The following is a 17,624-nucleotide window of genomic DNA, read 5'->3' on the forward strand; positions in this document are numbered from 1 at the left end:
AAATCTCATGCTTAAGGGAGCAGAGGAGAGAAAGGAGCTTGCATCTTGGCAGCCGCCCTAAAGGAGTTACGGTATTTTACCCCATGTGTGTCCTGAAATACTAGGCCCCAAACACAACATTTTTTTCTTTTCTTTTTTTTTTTTAATCTAAGTGCTTTTAAAGACTTCTTTGAAATGTGGGACAATTATGCAAGGAGGAAAAAAAAAGTACCTAGAGCCAATATTTAACTTTGCCTTTGGTATGTTGATGTCACCGGCCCATGCAAATCTCTCAGGCATGTCCTATAAAACTGACTTAAAAAAATAAATATATTTATTCTTCACGGGGAGACATGGATTGAGGTTTTGCATAGTTGAAGGCTTGCTATCCCGGAAGTACGTTGTTCTACATCACAGCCTGGACGCTGGTGTTTGCCAACCCCTCCAAGCTGCCTTCAGGCTTGCACATCTTGGCGGCAGCAAGTGCTCCCCCTTTGCAGAATACTGGAAATCCCAGGACTCAGAAACTTCCCTAGCTTACTCAGAGACAGGTGGAGTGACCAGTGAATTACCAGGGTCTTGAGAAAAGCTGTTAGCCGATTGCTCGTACCTCAGGTTGGGAAGAGTAAAGCCACCGTCCCCGCTCGGTGCTGGGGGCCTGAGGCTCAGGACACCCCGCCCCGCTTTGGGTTTTGGCAAACCTAACGATCCCGGAGGCCTGGATAACAACAGGATTCCCGGGAGTCTCCGGAGGGTGCCTTTTCGACTTCAGGATTCATCTGAGCGGTTGGTTTTAATTCTTCCACCCGCTAAAGCTTTTCCCGGCTGGGAGGGCCGCTGGCCGAGACACGCGTCTGCACGCCCTGGACGAAGCGCCCATCCAGGTGCAAGGTGGCCCGGGAGGCTGATGGCGGCGCAATACCCAGGCACAAAGTTTTCATCTGCTCTGCAAACCTTCAGATGGGCAATCGGCCTCTGTATTTCCGAATCCTGTGAACATAAAACACTCTGGGGCGGGAGCGGGCTGCGCAGAAGGAACCGGGCTTTGCAAAATTCAGGGACTTTCAGGTCCGCTGGGTTTGACCGGTTGTGTGGCCGGCGAGCCACGCAGCCCGGGGCGGGGCGGGGCGGGGCGGGGCGGCGGGCGGAGCGGCCCCGGGCTGCTGCAACAGATCCCGCACGCCGCGTGCGGGTCGCCACGGCAGGCGGGAGCCGGCCGGGGCCGGGTGGGGAGGGGTTGACCGGCCTCCGGGGGGTGCGGGGAGATTGGGGGGGGCGCACCTGAGTCCCCGGCCGCGCGCGCCCTTTGGCCGAAAGGGGACCCCTCTCCCAGCCTTGCCGGTCCCAACCGCCCGCTCCTGGCCGAGGGGAGGGACGGCCCAGCTGCCCCTGCCGGGAGCCCCCGGCCCGGCTGCAAAGCGGGGCGGGGCCGCGGCGTCCCCACCCCCTACCCGGACACCTGAGCGGCGGCGGCGGCGGCTCCCGCGCTCCGGCCGGGCTGGGCGCGGCGTCGCTCGGGTCCCCGCGGCCGAGCCAGGTGCGCGCGGACGCCAGCCCTTCCCTGGCGGCTCTGACCGGCCCGGACTCTCTGAGCTGCGCCCCGAGCCAGGTGAGGCGGCGGCGGGGGGCTCGGTGAGCTTCGCGAGCGGGGCGGGGTGGCGGAGGCACCCCGAGCGGCCGGGAAGGACAGGAGGTGGCCCTCGGGCGCCCGATCGTCCTCACCGGCTGCGTTTTGGGTGCGTCTGGATTCCAGGAGTCAGCGGGTCCAAGCAGTCTCGGGCCCATAGAGACTGAGGATGTGAGGTTGGGGCAAGGGTTCTTCGCGTCCTGGTGGGGTCGCTTCTCTGTAGCGACGCCCCCGCAACCCCCCCGTCTTCCTTCTGGACTAGGGGTCGGTTTAAAATGCTTTGGAAGCGGCCTGGGGGCAGAGCGCAGGAGCACCGCCTTTGTCCCCCGCGCGCATGAACCCTCTCACCTCCAGCCCCTTCCCTTGGGGTAACGCAGGTGGACTTACCTCCGCCCCCTGCCTGGGATCTCCTTGCCCTAGGTCGCCGCCCGCTGGCCCGGGTACCTGGGCCCGCATGCCCGGCGGTAAAACTGGCACAGGGCCGCCAGGGGGCGCGCGGGGGCGGTGACAGGCGCTGCGGTCGCCAGGTCCCCGGAGACCCTGCGTCGGCTACCCCGGCCCCGCACCGGCGCCCAGAGCCCCCATCCAGGTGCGCGCGGCTGGAGCAGCGGGCTCGGCGAGGCCGGGGCCGGTGCACCTGGCGCAGGCCCGGGGGTCGCGAGTGGATCCCCGGGTCCCCGGGGCCGAGCAGAGCCCCCGCCAGGTGCCCGGCCTCTGCGCGCCGCGCGCCCCAGCCGGGGTGGGGGGCCCGGCTGGTGCCGATGAGCGGCCCCCCCGCGCCTCGCCGCCGCCGCCGCCGCCCGTGAATTATGCAGGAGGCTGGCACCGGCGGGCTCGAGTTGCTCAAGTTTCCCTGGCAACTTTCGCCCGGGCATCGATCCGCCCGCGCAGCCCGCGGCACCGGCGCCTCCGCTGGGTGTCCGGGCGCCGGGGGCGCCTGGAGACACCAACCGTGCACTCGCCGCCGGAGCTGGGGCCGCTGGATTGTGCGCGCAGGTGCGATCCCCGCGGAGGGCCTCGCTGCCCGGGTTCGGAGGGTGCGGGGATAGGGGTGGACCTTGCTGCCGGGGCCGGATGACCTCGCCGCCGGTGTTCGGAGGGTGCGGGCCAGCGGCGTGCCTCCCGCGGGTTTGCGCGCAGACACTGCACGGGATGGGAGGGCGGGCGCGCGGGCGCGGTCAGTGTTTCCGTGGGGCTGGGGGCGTCCGAAGGGGGCGAGGCCTCTGCTGGTGACAGTGGGCTTTCAGGCGGAGCTTTTAAATCGACCCCGGGCGGCCGGATCTGAGAAGGCGCTCGGGCTCCCAGGTGGGAACTCAGGCCGCGGTACCCGCGGGCCCCGTGGCCGGCAGCTGTGGCCACGGTCCCGGGAGTCCTTAGAGGCCTTCCGAAAATAAAGTGGTTTCCGCGTGGAAGTTCGAGGTCGTAAATTGGATCGTTTCGTGACCTCTTTTTGTTTGAAACTCAAGTTCGAACGTTAATGAGGTCAATCCGCTAATTAAATTAAGCTCCAAGAATCAGAGAGATAATTTCGGAAGTCCTCCGTTGAGGGCGCCTTGATCTCTACCTGGGACTTGTCCCTCGGCTTTGCTGATCCGGCCGCAGGGAGAGCACGTGGGCGCTGGGTTCAGCCTCCATCCAAGTGCCGCGCTGTCCGCGTTAAATAATTAGTGACCACCGGTTCCGCGCCTGGGGGTTTCGGGACGACCAGAAGAGACCCCGGAGGCGGCTGCTTTTGGAGACCCGAGTTTTCAAACCACTTGTCCGCGATAACAAGGCTGCGTCTTGATAAAGGGGTTGAACATCTGTCTGCCTGGAGCTTTGTGCCCACTGGCGGTTCGGCAGTGATTAAGGGGGGGAAAGGTGGATGTGGCTGCCCTAAGGGGGGGGTTAATAAATGGTAGCGTAGATTTTTGCCCAGGAAGTCACGGTGTCCTTAAGGAGGCCAGAGGGAGACCCTTGTCTTAATAGGAATTACGCTGCTTTACAAGTGTCTGGATGTAAAACTCCTGGAGTGCAGTGTTATCAAGGAAGCGGGTTCCATTATTATGTTGAGGAATTTCTGCTTTTCCAAGAAGAAAGAACTGGGTGGAAAGCTGGTGCTCCTTTGGGCCCCAGTGGAAGCGGCTGGAATTCTTCAAGAATCAAAAGGAGCCCTTTGCGCATGAAGTGATTTTGCCCGTAAAGGTGGTTCCCAGTGGGCACTGTTGAGCGCACTTGTCTGCTTTGAAAAAATTAGATCCCTTTGGGCGGTGGGCTTGGGGAGGCAACCTTTTTGCCTCCTGACTCCCAGTACAATTTGCTTTAGAAAGCCCTATTCACATTCAGGTGAATTTCCCAGAGGTTTCCCTTCCTTCATTTTTTTTTTTTTTCTTGAAGTGCTTGGGGTTGTGAGGAAGGCCCCCAAGTTGGCACCTAAGGGTCACCAATTTGGTCCAAGCCTCGCGGGGGGTGGGGGCCCTATTTAGGAGAAGCCTGGATCATCGAGGGTTCGGCAGGGGGTCCGATGTGAGCAATGCCACCAGGAGGGAGATGGTGTTGTTCCGAGATAGCATTGCAATTTATATTTCATCGGTGCTGGGGAAGAGGATGGAAGAAAAAGCTTGACATACGAAAAACGTGCCGGGAGTTAACCAATGTGCAGGGAAACACTAGTTGAACTGATTTTTCTAGAAAAATAATTCTTTATCCTACTCGCTTTCTTTCTAAATACGTCCTGGAGTCCTAAATGATAGAGTTTTGGTGTCCTTGTCACCTCGGGTGAGTACAGGGGGCTTTTCCAAAGTGGGGCTCAGTTTGGGGGTTGCTAAGGGAATGGTGGGGATGAATTCAGTGTGGACCCCAGCCCCTGACCGCTGAACACGTTTCCCCAGGATTCCAGCTCCTGCTTTGTCAACTTAAGGCACGGCTTGGTGGCAGGCTGTTGGATCTGGAGTCCATAGTTACTTCTGGGCTGGGTGGGGTGGGGTGGAGGGGAGCATGGGTGGAAAAACCAAGAGAAAAGTACATTTACGGCCTCTCCTGGGGCCTTGCATTGTCCTGAGCCCCAGGGAGGGAACATTTACGGTCTTCGATCATCCATGTGACCCCTGGGGCAAATTTATTGAATCCTCTGCTTTGACTGAGGGGGTAGTTTGTGGATGGGTGGGGAGGAAGGCACCCCAAACAAAGACCTGGTCTTTTTCATCTTGGGAGCCCCCAGCCCTCACCTGGGACTGCCTGGGTGAAGGGCTCGGAGCAGGGCCGGGTGACCCTTGTGACCTGGCCACTGCACCTGACCCGCCCACCCGAATGAGGGGCCTGCCATTCATTCCGAGGCGATCTAGGTTATATCGGAATTTCTCTGCACACTGTAAAATCGAGTCAACAAATAATCACCTGACGGCCAAAGCTGGCCACAGGAGGCCACCACGGGAGGTTCCAGGCCAGCGGGGAGAAGAGGGGGATTGGACCATTAGTGCACGGTGGGACAGGAGCTGTGATGGAGGTGACCGTTGGGCGCTGTAGGGCACAGAGAGCATCCCCAACCCAGTCTGGGAAAGGAAGGGGGTGGGGGCTCTAAAAACACCTGGATGAGGCCTGGGGTGTCTGCATTGCCCTGGGACCTGGCGGGAATGGTCTGGTTCTTGTTCTGTCAGCTGTCAGGTTCTCACCTTCTGCCTGGCCTGGCGCGGCACTCTTGCCATAGATGACCTCATCCAAGTCTCTCAAAACTCCGGAAGGAGAGAGGTGCGATTGGTTATTATTCCCAATTTACAGATCAGGAGCCTGAAGCTCGAAGCAGTGGAGCCACTTGCCCCAGACCACACACCTAGTGCACGGTGAGCTGGGATCGCACCCAGGTAGCTTGGGAGAGCCCAGCCCTTAAGCCTGCACACCGCACACATCACCCAGTGGGAGAACTCATGTGGTTAGAAGATGATCTTTCTTGTAACTGTGGTGTGAGAAAAACTGTAGCCAGAAAGTGAAAACCAGAGTTTCTGATCACACTTCTTGAGGTGATAGGCCTTTTTTTTTTCTTTGAAAGCTGATTCAAGAAATGCTTGGAAGGGGCTAAAAATGTTAATGTCAATGGCTCCAGTGGTTGTTCTGAGATGGGTCTTTGGGGGACAAGGATGCATCTAGCACAGGCCTTCCCCCCACTCAAGGGGTTTGCAGTTTTAACGGAAGGGAAAGGGGAGCCCACGCCCAATACTGGGGCAGATCCCAGAGGCTGCCCAGGGCTCAGGGTCGTGAGCTGTGTCGGTCTTGACGGTTATGCCCCAGGGATGGGCCAGCTGAGGCGTGTGTCACTTCCGGGGGTTGGGGGGAAGGGGGGTAGGCAGCAGAAGCCTTCAGGGCTGCTGGGAGCTAGTGGGCAGCTGCAGGGCCCCCAGTGATTGGCTGCAGGAAGCCAGTGCAGGAAGGGGTGGGACAGGGTTTGAAAATTGTCCTTGTGAGGTTTTCAGAGTCCTCTCCTTGCCTCTCAGGATGGAATGAAGCCACAGGCTCCAGATGTCAAAGCTGCAGATTTCTTTTTCTTCCTCCCTCCCTCCCTCCCTCCCTCCCTCTCTCTCTCTCTCTTTCTTTCTTTCTTTTTCTCCCTCCCTTCCTCCCTCTCTCTCTCCCCCTCCCTCCCTCCCTCCCTCCCTTCCTACCTTCCTTTCTTTTTTTTTTTTGTTTGTTTTTTGCGGTAAGCGGGCCTCTCACTGTTGTGGCCTCTCCCGCCGCGGAGCACAGGCTCCGGACGCACAGGCTTAGCGGCCACGGCTCACGGGCCCAGCCACTCCGCGGCATGTGGGATCTTCCCGGACCGGGGCACGAACCCGTGTCCCCTGCATCGGCAGGCAGACTCTCAACCACTGCGCCACCAGGGAAGCCCCCTTTCTTGTTTTTTTCTTATGTATACAGTCACCTTTATTATAATTCATGAATCCATTAGAAACTGACATGGATCTTTCTATTAAGACATCTAGATTCTCATGGGCATCTGCTTTCCACTCATTAGAAAATCCAGGTTTACTTGGGAATGGGGAAGAAAAGCCGATATCTTAGCGTCATTATGACAAGTCCTCACCTCATAGGAAACCTGAAAGGGTCTCTGGGCACCCCCAGGTCACAACACTGAGCTGTTTTCACAGACCTGCCCACACTCAAGTGTCTTCTGGAATTCCTTCTAAATGTCAACGGGCACCTGGACAACACAACGTTTTATTGCTCTGCTGGTTTCTAGGGTGCAGGTCCAGGGTTAAATAATGTGCCCAAACTTAGCATTTTCAAACTGTCCAGGCTTATCTTCCAAAAGTAGCGTATTACTCCCTTTACCAACTCCCCCTGCCAAATAGAGACCCAAAGCATTAAGTGTTAACTGCAAAGAAGTTAGGTGGGGCTCCGTTTCTCTCCCCAAACCTAGTTATTTGCAATTCCAATCAAACGCTAGCACCACACACGCAGGACAGTAGTCCTTCCTGAAAAGGCCAGAGCTGCAGATTTCATATGATGGGCCTCTCGGGTGAGGGGCTTCTGGCCCTCCCCAGAGGCCCAAGAAGCAGGCTGGGAGCTCCCCAGAGGGTCCCACTGTCCGGCGTTCTAGGAACGCACTTTGAGGAAGATGGTTGGCCGGAGTCCTGAGCTGCTGCTTCAATTAAAAAGGCCTGATTTGGGAGGTGCACCTGGAGGCCTCCATCAGGTGGATAATCATTGCTCACCCACAGTGGCTCTACCTTGCTGGGACAGCTTTCTTCCAAACAAATTTTTTTTTGCCTCTCGACTCCCTTAACATTGTTTTAAAAAGACTGTATGTCCTCTCACACGTTTCCTGCAACATTTTTGTATGAGAGAATTGCTGAGAGAATTGCACCCTGAATTACTTTACACCCACCGCAGATCCTTCTATGAACCATTTCCCTAGACTTCCCAGGCATTTTCAGGTCAGCCTTTAAAGTTGTGCTTCGTAGGTTTAAATATTTGCCGAGGATGTAGAATGTGGTCTGTGAGGTAAATATTGACATTTGAAAAGTAACTGTTCCCTAACTTTAACCGTATCCACTGCGGCCTAAAGTGTGGCTTGACACCCACCTTTGCTTGACAGATACCTGGAGGGCCTTTAGGGGATGTTTGCTCCTTTCCTTTCTTGGATTTATAGCCCCACTTCCCCGAGGAGTTTTATCCTGATATAATAGACTTTTATGCTTGTGGGTCTTTTATTAATCGATCGAGCATATTTCTCTGCAAGGAAAATAATACATACATTGATTTTTAAAATTTTCTGTAACCTCAAGTCACTAAGTATTTTTTAAAAAGTCACTTCTGGATTGAGAAAGCCCTGTGATCAAACACTATATATACATTACAGAGTTTTAGAAATGGAAAAGGGAAAATGTTCCTGGAACTGCCTCTCTCAGCGATCAGGCGGTGGGTGTTTTTGGTATTTAAATTAAAGCTTTAGGTGAAGTTCCCCCTTTGTTTGGTATCCGGGAGTCCCCTCCCCACAAGATTCAGAGGCGGCTGGAAGGCCTTTCAAAGGTGAAAGATGGGAGGGGCTGCTGGGAAGAGGGAGACCCCAGGCCTCTCTGTGACTGAGCTATTTCAGAAAAGACTGATGCCCTTTAGACTGGACCCCTTGGAAAGGGTCCACGCACCCCAGTTTGGAGCCCCCTGCAGGGGAGGAGAGGGAAATGGGCAAGAACACAGCCCCGCCCTCAGGGTTCCGGCAGGTGATCCCCCCTGGGGACAGCGGTGACACCTAGGTGACAGAGTGATACAGGATGCCACCTGTGTGCTCCACATGGGCCAGGCCCTGTGGATGGGGGTGTCCTGCCCCAGACTGTCAACACTCAGGGTTCCTCCCAGGGCTGCACAGGAGAAATGAGAAACAGGGCCCATCCTCCTGGCCAGGAGCCTGGACCGCCAGGACCCTTTCCCAGGGGCTCTGATGGGCCCATGGTGTGGCTTGAGCCTGAGGAAGGGCAGGACGGAGCAGTGGGGTCTGTGTCCTGCCAGATTGGGTCCCAGGAGGCTTGGGGCACAAGGAGAGGGTCACACATCCTGAGCAGAGCTGAAGGCCGGCCTGGAGGAGGGAAATGAGCCTTTGAACCTTCCTGAAAATTCAGCCTGGGATCCCTGCCCCGGGGGCGAGGAAGGTTGGGTGGGGGTGGAAGAGGCAGGTTGGTTGCACCCCGAAAAGCACATGGCACAGCAGCTCCTATCCGGGAGTTTTCCTGACCACCCCCCATCAACCGGGGCGGGGTGTGGCAAACGATAGGGATTTGCCTGTAGACCCCATCAGCAGGCAGGCAGGTCCCCGGGAAAGGACTAGGTCTTGTTTCTCTGTATCCCAGGGTTCCGGAGGGGTACCGGTTCGGAGTAGCCCTGTCCTTGGAGCTGGACAGCATCAGTGGTTCCACACTTCCCCTCCCACATGTGTATTCAGCTTCCGGAAGTCACAAAACCAGTCAGGCCACTGGCCTGTTCTTTTTTGGCCTCACCCTGAGGGTTCAGACCGGGCCAGCCCAGTAGCTGCACTCAGGCCTGGCCGCTCCCTGCCACCCACATCCGGGATGTCGGTTCGTGGCAGGTGGCACGTGAATTTACATCCACCAAGATTACCTCTGGGATGTTTACAAAGCTGGTGCACTGGGACGGGAGGGTGGGGAAAAAATCAGCTGTGGTTAAATGCTTATTTTGTTAAAACTCGGAGTCCAGATGAAGGTGGGGGTGGAATTCCTGAAGGCGGTTGTGGCGAGCCTGGCGTGTGAGGTTAATGATTCTCCAAACCTGGGGTGGTGAATGGCACACTCTTGGTTCCCAAGAGTTTCAAGGCTTCTTGGCTTTCCTGCAGCGAAATGGTCCAGAAATATGTGGGATGAGGCCGCCTGGTGTTGGTGTATTTTGATTCTTTGGGGTCCCTTCTGGGGATGTCCCAGGCTGGTGAGTGACAGCGCGGGTGTCTGTGCTGAGTCGGCAGGATTCTGCTCTGCCTCTCGATCTGTTTCTCTTTCTGATGAGGTTCTTTGGGTCATGGGGGAGGGACATCCACTCAGACCAGGGTCAGGGATGTATTGGGGGACCCAGGACTGTCACTGTCACTGTGGGGCTAAACGGGCTCCCGGAGTTGTCTTTCCGTCCGTCTCTCTCCCTCGGTGGACCATCTCGATGACTTTACATTGTGAAAATCAGGGTAACAGCGAGTGTGTGAGCTGTGCAAGGCTCCACGTGCAGACGCACTCCATCCCCACCACAGACCCGAGAAATGGGCACTTGTATCCTCATGCTCGTTCTCCGGGGAGGAAACCAAGGCAGAGGGAGCTGACCTGACTGCCAGGACCCTACACCAGGCAGCCGTCCACTCCAAGGTGCAGAATTAGGGACCCGTCCTGCCCCATCCTTTGTGTCATCTCAGGGGTGATGCCCAAGCTGACCTTTCTGCTCCTTTCAGGACGAGTGGGCCAGGGTAGCACAGGGCTTCTCAAACTTTTGGTCTAAGGACCCCACTCCCCTCTTTGAAGAGTTTTTTTTTTTTTTTTTTTTTGCGGTACGCGGGCCTCTCACTGTTGTGGCCTCTCCCGTTGTGGAGCACAGGCTCCGGACGCGCAGGCTCAGCGGCCATGGCCCACGGGCCCAGCCGCTCCGCGGCATGTGGGATCTTCCCGGACCCGGGCACGAACCCGTGTCCCCGCATTGGCAGGCGGACTCTCAACCACTGCGCCACCAGGGAAGCCCCATCTTTGGAGAGCTTTTAAGGACCCCAGAGAGCTTTTTGTTTATGTGCGTTGTATCTCCTGATACTTATCCTGTTAGAAATTTAAAAAGAGAATTTAAACCTATTTGGTTAGTAATGCATTTAAAAATGACAATACTAAACCTACATGTGTTATTGTAAATAAAATATTTTTATGAAAAATAGCTATTTTTCAAAACAAGAAAAAATGAAGAGAGTGTTTTACATTTTTGCAAAATCTCTTTACTGTCTGGTTTAACAGAAGATGGCTGGATTTTTGTATCTGCTTCCGCATTTAGCCTGTTGCAACATCACACGTTGTGTAGCTTCTGGAAAACTCTGAAGTACACTTGGGACAGGGTGAGAGTGAAATAACAACTAACGTCTTAGTGTTATTATGAAAATGGTCTGACTTCACAGACCCCCTCAGAGGGCTTTGGGGAACCCCCCCCAGGGTTCCCTGGATCATACATTGAGAACCACCTGAAGAAGCATGGGACTGGCAACACGGACAGGGTGTGGGTCTGAAAGCTGGCTCTGCCCTGTAGTCGGGTGGATGTTTCTAACACGTGTCCCTTTTCTTGTCATTCAGGATGCATCTGTGAAGTTTAGTTGGGGACCCCAGAAGGTCATCAGGTGGTGCCCACCCCATGGGACAGGCCCGCTGGTGGCAGAGGCTAGGGTGGTGGGATGTGGGCTCAGCCAGGCGGGAGCTGGTTTGATCCACAGCTAGCACTTTGCTCTTAGGGGTGTAACTTGTGTGTGTGATGTCACCAGGAGCTAAATTGTGTGGCAGTGACAGGTGGGGAGCCATGGCAACATTGTAAAGCAAGAAGGCTGTTTTCTGCTACCAGGGTCCACATGCAGAGGGACCGGTGGACAGAGGTGGGGTGGGGGGACCAGGGCAGCCAGCGGGAGGGAGGAGAGAACTTTCCATACTTCTTCCTTTCCAATCTGGATGCTTCTGTTTCGTGCCTAATTGCCCTGGCTAGAACCGTCAGTACAATGTTGAATAGAAATGGTGAGAGAGCGCATCCGTGTCTGGTTCCTGATCTCGGGGGAGGGGAAGCATCCAGCCGTTCACCATTAGTTGTGATGTTAGCGGTGGGTTTCTTGTGGCTGCCCTTTATCAGGTTCAAGAAGTTCTCATGTCTTCTTTGTTGAGTGTTTATATCTTGAAGGGCTGCTGGATTGTGTCAAGTGCTTTTTCTGCATCTCTTGAGATGATCAGCTGCTTTTGGTCCTTTATTCTATTAATACGGTGTCTTACATTAATTGATTTTTTGATGTGAAGCCGATTTTGCACTCTTGGGATGAATCCCACTTAGTCATGGTTTATAAGCCTTTTTATATGCTGCTGGATTCAGTTTTCTAGTATTTTGCTGAACTTTTTGTGTGTATGTGCATAAGAGCTATGGGTCTGTAGTTTTCTTGGGATGGTATCATGGTAATATCGGCCTCAAAAAATTGTTGGGAAGGGTTCTCTTCTATTTTTTGGAAAAGTTGGTGATGAATTGATATTAATTCTTTTTTAAATTGAAGTATAGTTGATTTACAATGTTGTGTTAATTTCTGCCGTACGGCAAAGTGATTCAGTTATCCATATACATACATTCTTTTTAAATATTCTTTTCCATTATGGTTTATCACAGGATATGGAATATAGTTCCTTGTGCTATACAGTAGGACCTTTTTGTTTATCCATTCTGTATATAATAGTTTACATCTGCTAACCCCAAACTCCCAATCCATCCCTCTCCCACCTAGCCTCCCCCTTGGCAACCACAAGTCTGTTCTCTATGTCTGTGAGTCTGTTTCTGTTTCGTAGATAAGTTCATTTGTGTCGGATTCCACATGTAGGTGATATCACGTGGTATTTGTCTGACTTACTTCACTTAGGATGGTAATCTCTAGGTCCATGCCAAACGCAAATGGCATTATGTCATTCTTTTTCATGGCGGAGTGGTATTCCATTGTATATATGGACCACATCTTCTTTATCCATTCATCCGTCGATGGACATGTAGGTTGCTCATCCATGTCTTGGCTATTGTGAATACTGCTGCTGTGAACATAGGGGAGCGTGTATCTTTCTGAGATACTAATTCTTCTTTAAATGTTTGGTAGAATTCACCAGTGCGGCCCCCTGGGCCTGAGCTTGTCTTTCTGTGCAGTTTTGAATTTGTTAACTCTCCCCCTGCTTGGCCTGGGTATGTCCAGATCTTCTGTTTCTTCTTGAATCACAGTGGTTGGTTTGCATCTCACTGAAATCCATTTCCTCTAACCATCTCATTTATTGTCATGCAGTTGTTCATAGCATTTCCTCATCCTCTCTTTTGTTCCTGTGAGGCTGCTAAGTGTCTCCCCTTCATTTCTGAGTTTGGTGATTTGAGTATTTCCCGCTTTTTTTTCCTGATCGTTCTAGTGAAAAGTTTGTCAATTTTACTGACCTTTTCAGAGAACCAACTTATGGTCTCATTGATTTTTCTTTATTTTTCTATGTTCTTTTTCATTAATTTTCACCCTCACTTTTATTATTTCCTTCCTTCTGCTGGCTTAGCATTAGTTCTAGCCAGAGGAGACAAATAATGAGAAGAGAGATAACAAAGAGACACCTCTGTGGTCCAGGAGGGAAGGAGAGCTTGGTTAGGGGGCGGGGGGGGAGGGGTGGTCAGGGTGGGCCTCCCTAGGAAGCTGGCACCTGAGCAAAGACTTGAAGGAGGGGAGGGCAGTAGTAAATAAGAAGTGAAGAATTTGATGTGAAAACACTTATTTGCACTTAACATTTTTTAAGTTGTGTTAAGGTATATGTAACATGCAATTTACCATCTTAACCACTTTAACTGTACAGCCTAGTGGCATTACACATTCACATTGTTATACAACCCTCACCTCCATCCATCTCTAGAACTTTCCGTCTTCCCAAACTGACGCTCTGTCCCCATCCCATTCGGCACTCACTCCCCCTCCCCCTCCCCCAGCCCCGGGCCCCACCACCCTACTGTCTCTCTCTATGAATTTGATGACTGTAGGTCCTCGTATAAATGAAATCACACATTATTTATCCTTTCGTGTCTGGCTTATTTCACGGAGCATCATGTCCTCAAGTTTCATCCATGTTGTAGCCTGTCTGTGAACTTCCTCCCTTTTTAAGGCTCAGTAATCTTCCATTGTGCGGATGGACCACATTTTGTGTATCTTTTCATCCGTCCGTGGACACTCGGTTGCCTCCACCTTTTGGCTGTTGTGAATGATGCTGCCATAAATGTGGGTATTCCAGCCCCTCCTTTCAGAAAGCACGTTTTGAAGCGGTGACCAGCCCGAGGCCCATCTGGTCTTGGGATTGCAGAGCTGAACCTCTCCCACCCACTCGCCTCACCCAGGCTGCTTTCGCATAGAAAGAGGCCCATCTTTCTTCTTGAATCTCTCCACAAAGCGGGAATGACTCCGTCTGTTGGAGAAATTGTGGAGCAACATTCCTCCCATATCCTGTGTTCCCATCTCCCAAGGAGGAAAGGCCTGGGAACTGGGTCTCACCTTTGTGGGTTCATCCAGGTCTTGGGCAGGACCAAGGAAGGTGTCGGGACAGAGAGAGAAGCAGGGAGGGGATGCCCTTCTGCAAGATGTCACTCATTCACTACCTGGTGCCTTGTGGTGCCTCAGGGTTTCTCTGTTCCGAGTCATCCCTACCCTGTTGTCATGAGAGGTTCTGCTGTATTCTCTTCTAATAACTTTAATGGCTTGCTTTATATTCGTTTATTATTTTTATGCCATCAGGAGTTGGCCCTTGTGTCAGGCCGGGATGTGATTTGTCTGTTTCAGCACAGGAGGACCTGCCCCCGCCCCTGCTGGCTTTGCCTCTCCCCCTCTGTCACAGATCCAGCTCCCAAGCTCATTTGGGGATTGGTTTTCTATCGATCTGGCTCTAAGTCCACCATGTGTGTTTACAATCCCTTTCAAAGGAGCTTTGAGACTTGGCGGTATGATCTCCTTTAGACCGCAAACAACCACGTTGCAAATTATTTCATTCTGTGGTTGAGAAAAGGAGCCTGTTCAGAGGGGTGGGTCAGCTCAGGGCTCCCTGCCAGCACATGGCAGGGCAGGTCAGGCTCAGACATGCCGGACCCAGGGGCTCAGCCAGACCAGGGTGATGCCAAAGCGCTGAGCCGGTGTCTTATCTTCAGCGACTGGACAGACGCTTCCTTGACAAGGGACCCAGGCTACCACCGAGCACTTCTGTCCATTCAGTGCGGTGGCACTAGCCACACGTGGCTGTCGAGCCCTTGAAACGTGGCTAGTGCCACAAGTTGAAGGGACGCTATTCTGTATGTATTGGGTTCCGTAAAATATAAGTATTCATTTCAACTGGGTTTTTCTTTTCTTGTTTGAAACGTGGCTACTAGGAAATTGAAAATTGCATTTGGTGGCTTGAATTCTATTGCTGTCAGCACGGGTTTGTAGCAGCCCTTACTGGGGGCTGGGATCGGCTTCCTTATTTCTTGTCCCCTGTCCCCCGCCACCCAGTCCCTCCTGCTTCTACCTTGTCGCCCCACTGTCTTGTTCTCAGATGGAGCCCCCTTCCTGCAGACGTGCTTCCTGGGTTTAGCAGCCAAGAATCTTCACTGGAGGAAAAGGGAGAGAGGTGAGAACCTCTATCATCCCAGCCTTCTACCCCAGGGTGGAGCTCAGGCCCACCTCTCAGAGAGACTGGGGTGGGAGGGGACCCCAGAGCTAATTTAGGATTGATCAGGGTTCTAGAATGTTTGTGCTGGGGGGCCCAGGTCCAGCTTTTGGGAGAACACTGGGCCTCAGGAAGGAGAAGGGACCTGGCCAGGTCCCAGTAGGTTTCCTGCCGGACCCCAGGTCCCCAGGGCCGGGCAGCTTCCCCCAAACCCCGAGGCCACTGTGGGTTGGTGTAGACTCTCTACCCAGACCAGGCCCAGTGAAATAGCTTCTGGGGTTTATTCTCCAAAAAAGCTGGATTCTTACTGGAAGTGTCTAGGAATAATATTATTATTATTTAACATTCATTGCTGCCCCTAGACATATGGGCAGTTTTCTGGTCCCCGCTGGGGTGTCCACGTGGTCCTAAGGCTTTCAGGTTGTGCAGTCACCTGTGACACCCGGCAGATTCCCCAGCAGAATGTAACATGTGCTTGGCTGTGGGGTCAGTGGCCTGTGGTGGGGTTGGTGCTTTCCCAGAAGACAGGAAATACCTCCGAGGTAACAGACCATCCAGTCAGCTCCATGATGCTCCGTGTTGTGAGGCAGAAATGATTTCTTTACCAGGCTTACTTGGTTACATCATAATAAATAAATTCCTGTTAAATATTTTCTATTAACAATGCCATCACATAAAATAAAATAAGATAAAATAAGAAAAAGAAAATAATAGCTACCTATATCCTTGTGGGTAGCTTGATTCATTGTTATTATTATTTGCATTTTATCGCCAGACTTTGTCAGAATATGTTTCATTGCCTACCGGTGCCAGGCACTTTCATGCCTGTGGTCTCGTGGCATCTTCACAATCCATCCCTGGGGGGAAGTATTTTTATGTCCATTTTACAGAAGGGGAAACTGAGGCCCAGAGAGGTGCATTGACTGGGGTTTTGAGCCCAGCAAGTGCCTTTGTGCTTTGACCAGGCCAGTCTCAGAGCTGGAGGGATGTGAGGATTTTGTCCAGCTTCTCTCCCCGTGTGTCTGTCCATCCTGGTGCCCAGTGGCCTTGACTGACCACTTACTAGGGAATCTGCCCCTGTAACTCAGTTTGGATAGCCCCCTCCCCCGACCTCTGGGAGGGGGGAGGAGGAGGTAGGCGGGGTCAGCTTCTCAAATGTGCTTCTGAACCTGGGCGGTGCCTTTGTCCTGGCGGGGATGAGCGTGTGCAGTGTTCCAGAGCATCCTCCTTCAAGGCCGTAGTCGGGGGTGTTTGGCCTGGAGGATTTTGGCCAGATGGGGAGTATAGCGCTGGCCAGGATGGGGCAGGGCTGCAGTTGTTTTACATCTCTGCTCTTGCCCCAGGATCTTTGCAGCTTTGGGGAGTGTTTGCACAACCCTTGGTCCATGCTTGTGTGTCCTCCAAGTAGGTGGTGCCTGAGCTCTGCCACGTGACTGCTGTGTGTCCTTGGGTGAGCCAGCTGGCCTCTCTGGGCCTCAGTTTTCTCATCCTGAAAATGGGGTAATAACACCTCTCCAGTGGCTTTGAGCATTAAATGAGATCATCTACATAAAGTCCAGACTGTTGTTACCGACCAGGGTTCTTGGCCTCCTTAATCAACAGAAATTCATCCAAGGCCAGACAAGAAATTCAAGCAAGGCTTTACTGGGCCCCCTGCTTGCTCACTCGCCGCGGGGAGGGGAGGCAAGCTGGTTCTTTATATGGGGGGCAGGTAGGGGTGTGTCTAGGGGTCGAGCTGGAGGGGTGGCTTAGGGGGTTTGCCCACCTCTTTGTGGTGGTGCTGTGTGCAGGGGGCATGCGCAGTACCCTGCTTTTGGTCCCTGCTCTTCAGAAGCGGCAGTTGGGCTTTTTGGTCTGTTTGTATCTTGTTGTCCAGAATATGCCCCAATTGCACACGCATGTAGTTATCTTTAGTCCCTTCTAGTTTCTTTGTATTTTGTAGCTGGAGGAGACGTTTGTCCAGGTGCAAGCACGGCAGCCCTGCAGCCAAGGGTCCCAGGTCCCCGCCTATCTCACTCTGATGGGCCTTGGTGTACCCTGAGCTGCGCTCATCGTCATTGTTGGCAACACCTGTGTGTACTTGCTCTGTTCAGATTGGACCCGCGTCACGCACAGGTTGGAGTCTGCCAACTCGCTCCCCCTGTCCTGTTGGGACAGCCTGTTCAGGCCCCGCTGTGGATTCCCGCCCCGTCTGGTCTCTGCAGAGCCTCTGGCCTCAGCTGTAAGTGCACCTGGTTTATGTAGGGGCTCCGGATGACGGGGTGGGGGGGACCCGGCAGTCCTCCAGGGTACCTGTTGCCCCTGCAGGGGTCATCGGTAGCCTTGGGGGCCCACCTGGGCTCCTCCGCTCCCTGGTGTGTCCGGAAAGTTCCCACGGAGGGTTTCTCAGCGAGGGGCGCTCTCCCGCCCACTGCCCCGCAGGAGCCCCAGGTGGCTGGGCTGGGCCGGGCGGAAGGTGCTGTTTCGAGTGGACCTTCTTGGCTCTCAGATGATGCTCCTGACACGGATGTGCTCTTGTTCATTTGAAATTTTATCCTGCCATCTTTTATTGAAGAGGGAGGAGAGGACCTGGGAGGTCGGGGTGGAATATTTATTAAGTTAGTCATCCAGTTGAGAGCCCTTTCTGAAAAGCCCGGGGCCTT

The 17,624-nt window shown here is 53.7% G+C and overlaps 1 protein-coding gene across 1 annotated transcript in view; it reads left to right on the top strand.

The window, feature by feature from the left end:
- The first annotated feature begins 1,222 nt into the window (after positions 1–1,222).
- LOC111183624 (SH3 and multiple ankyrin repeat domains protein 2) overlaps positions 1,223–17,624 on the top strand; it is a 276,054-nt gene continuing 259,652 nt past the window's right edge. The window contains exon 1 of the mRNA XM_089914214.1: positions 1,223–1,588. The gene's annotated coding sequence lies outside the window, so the exon portion shown is untranslated. The remainder of the gene's footprint in view (positions 1,589–17,624) is intronic.

Source organism: Delphinapterus leucas, chromosome 7 (assembly GCF_059928025.1).
Source record: "Delphinapterus leucas isolate spDelLeu-1000000601 "Yukka" chromosome 7, BTC_Dleu_Yukka2, whole genome shotgun sequence".
NCBI lineage: Eukaryota > Metazoa > Chordata > Mammalia > Artiodactyla > Monodontidae > Delphinapterus > Delphinapterus leucas.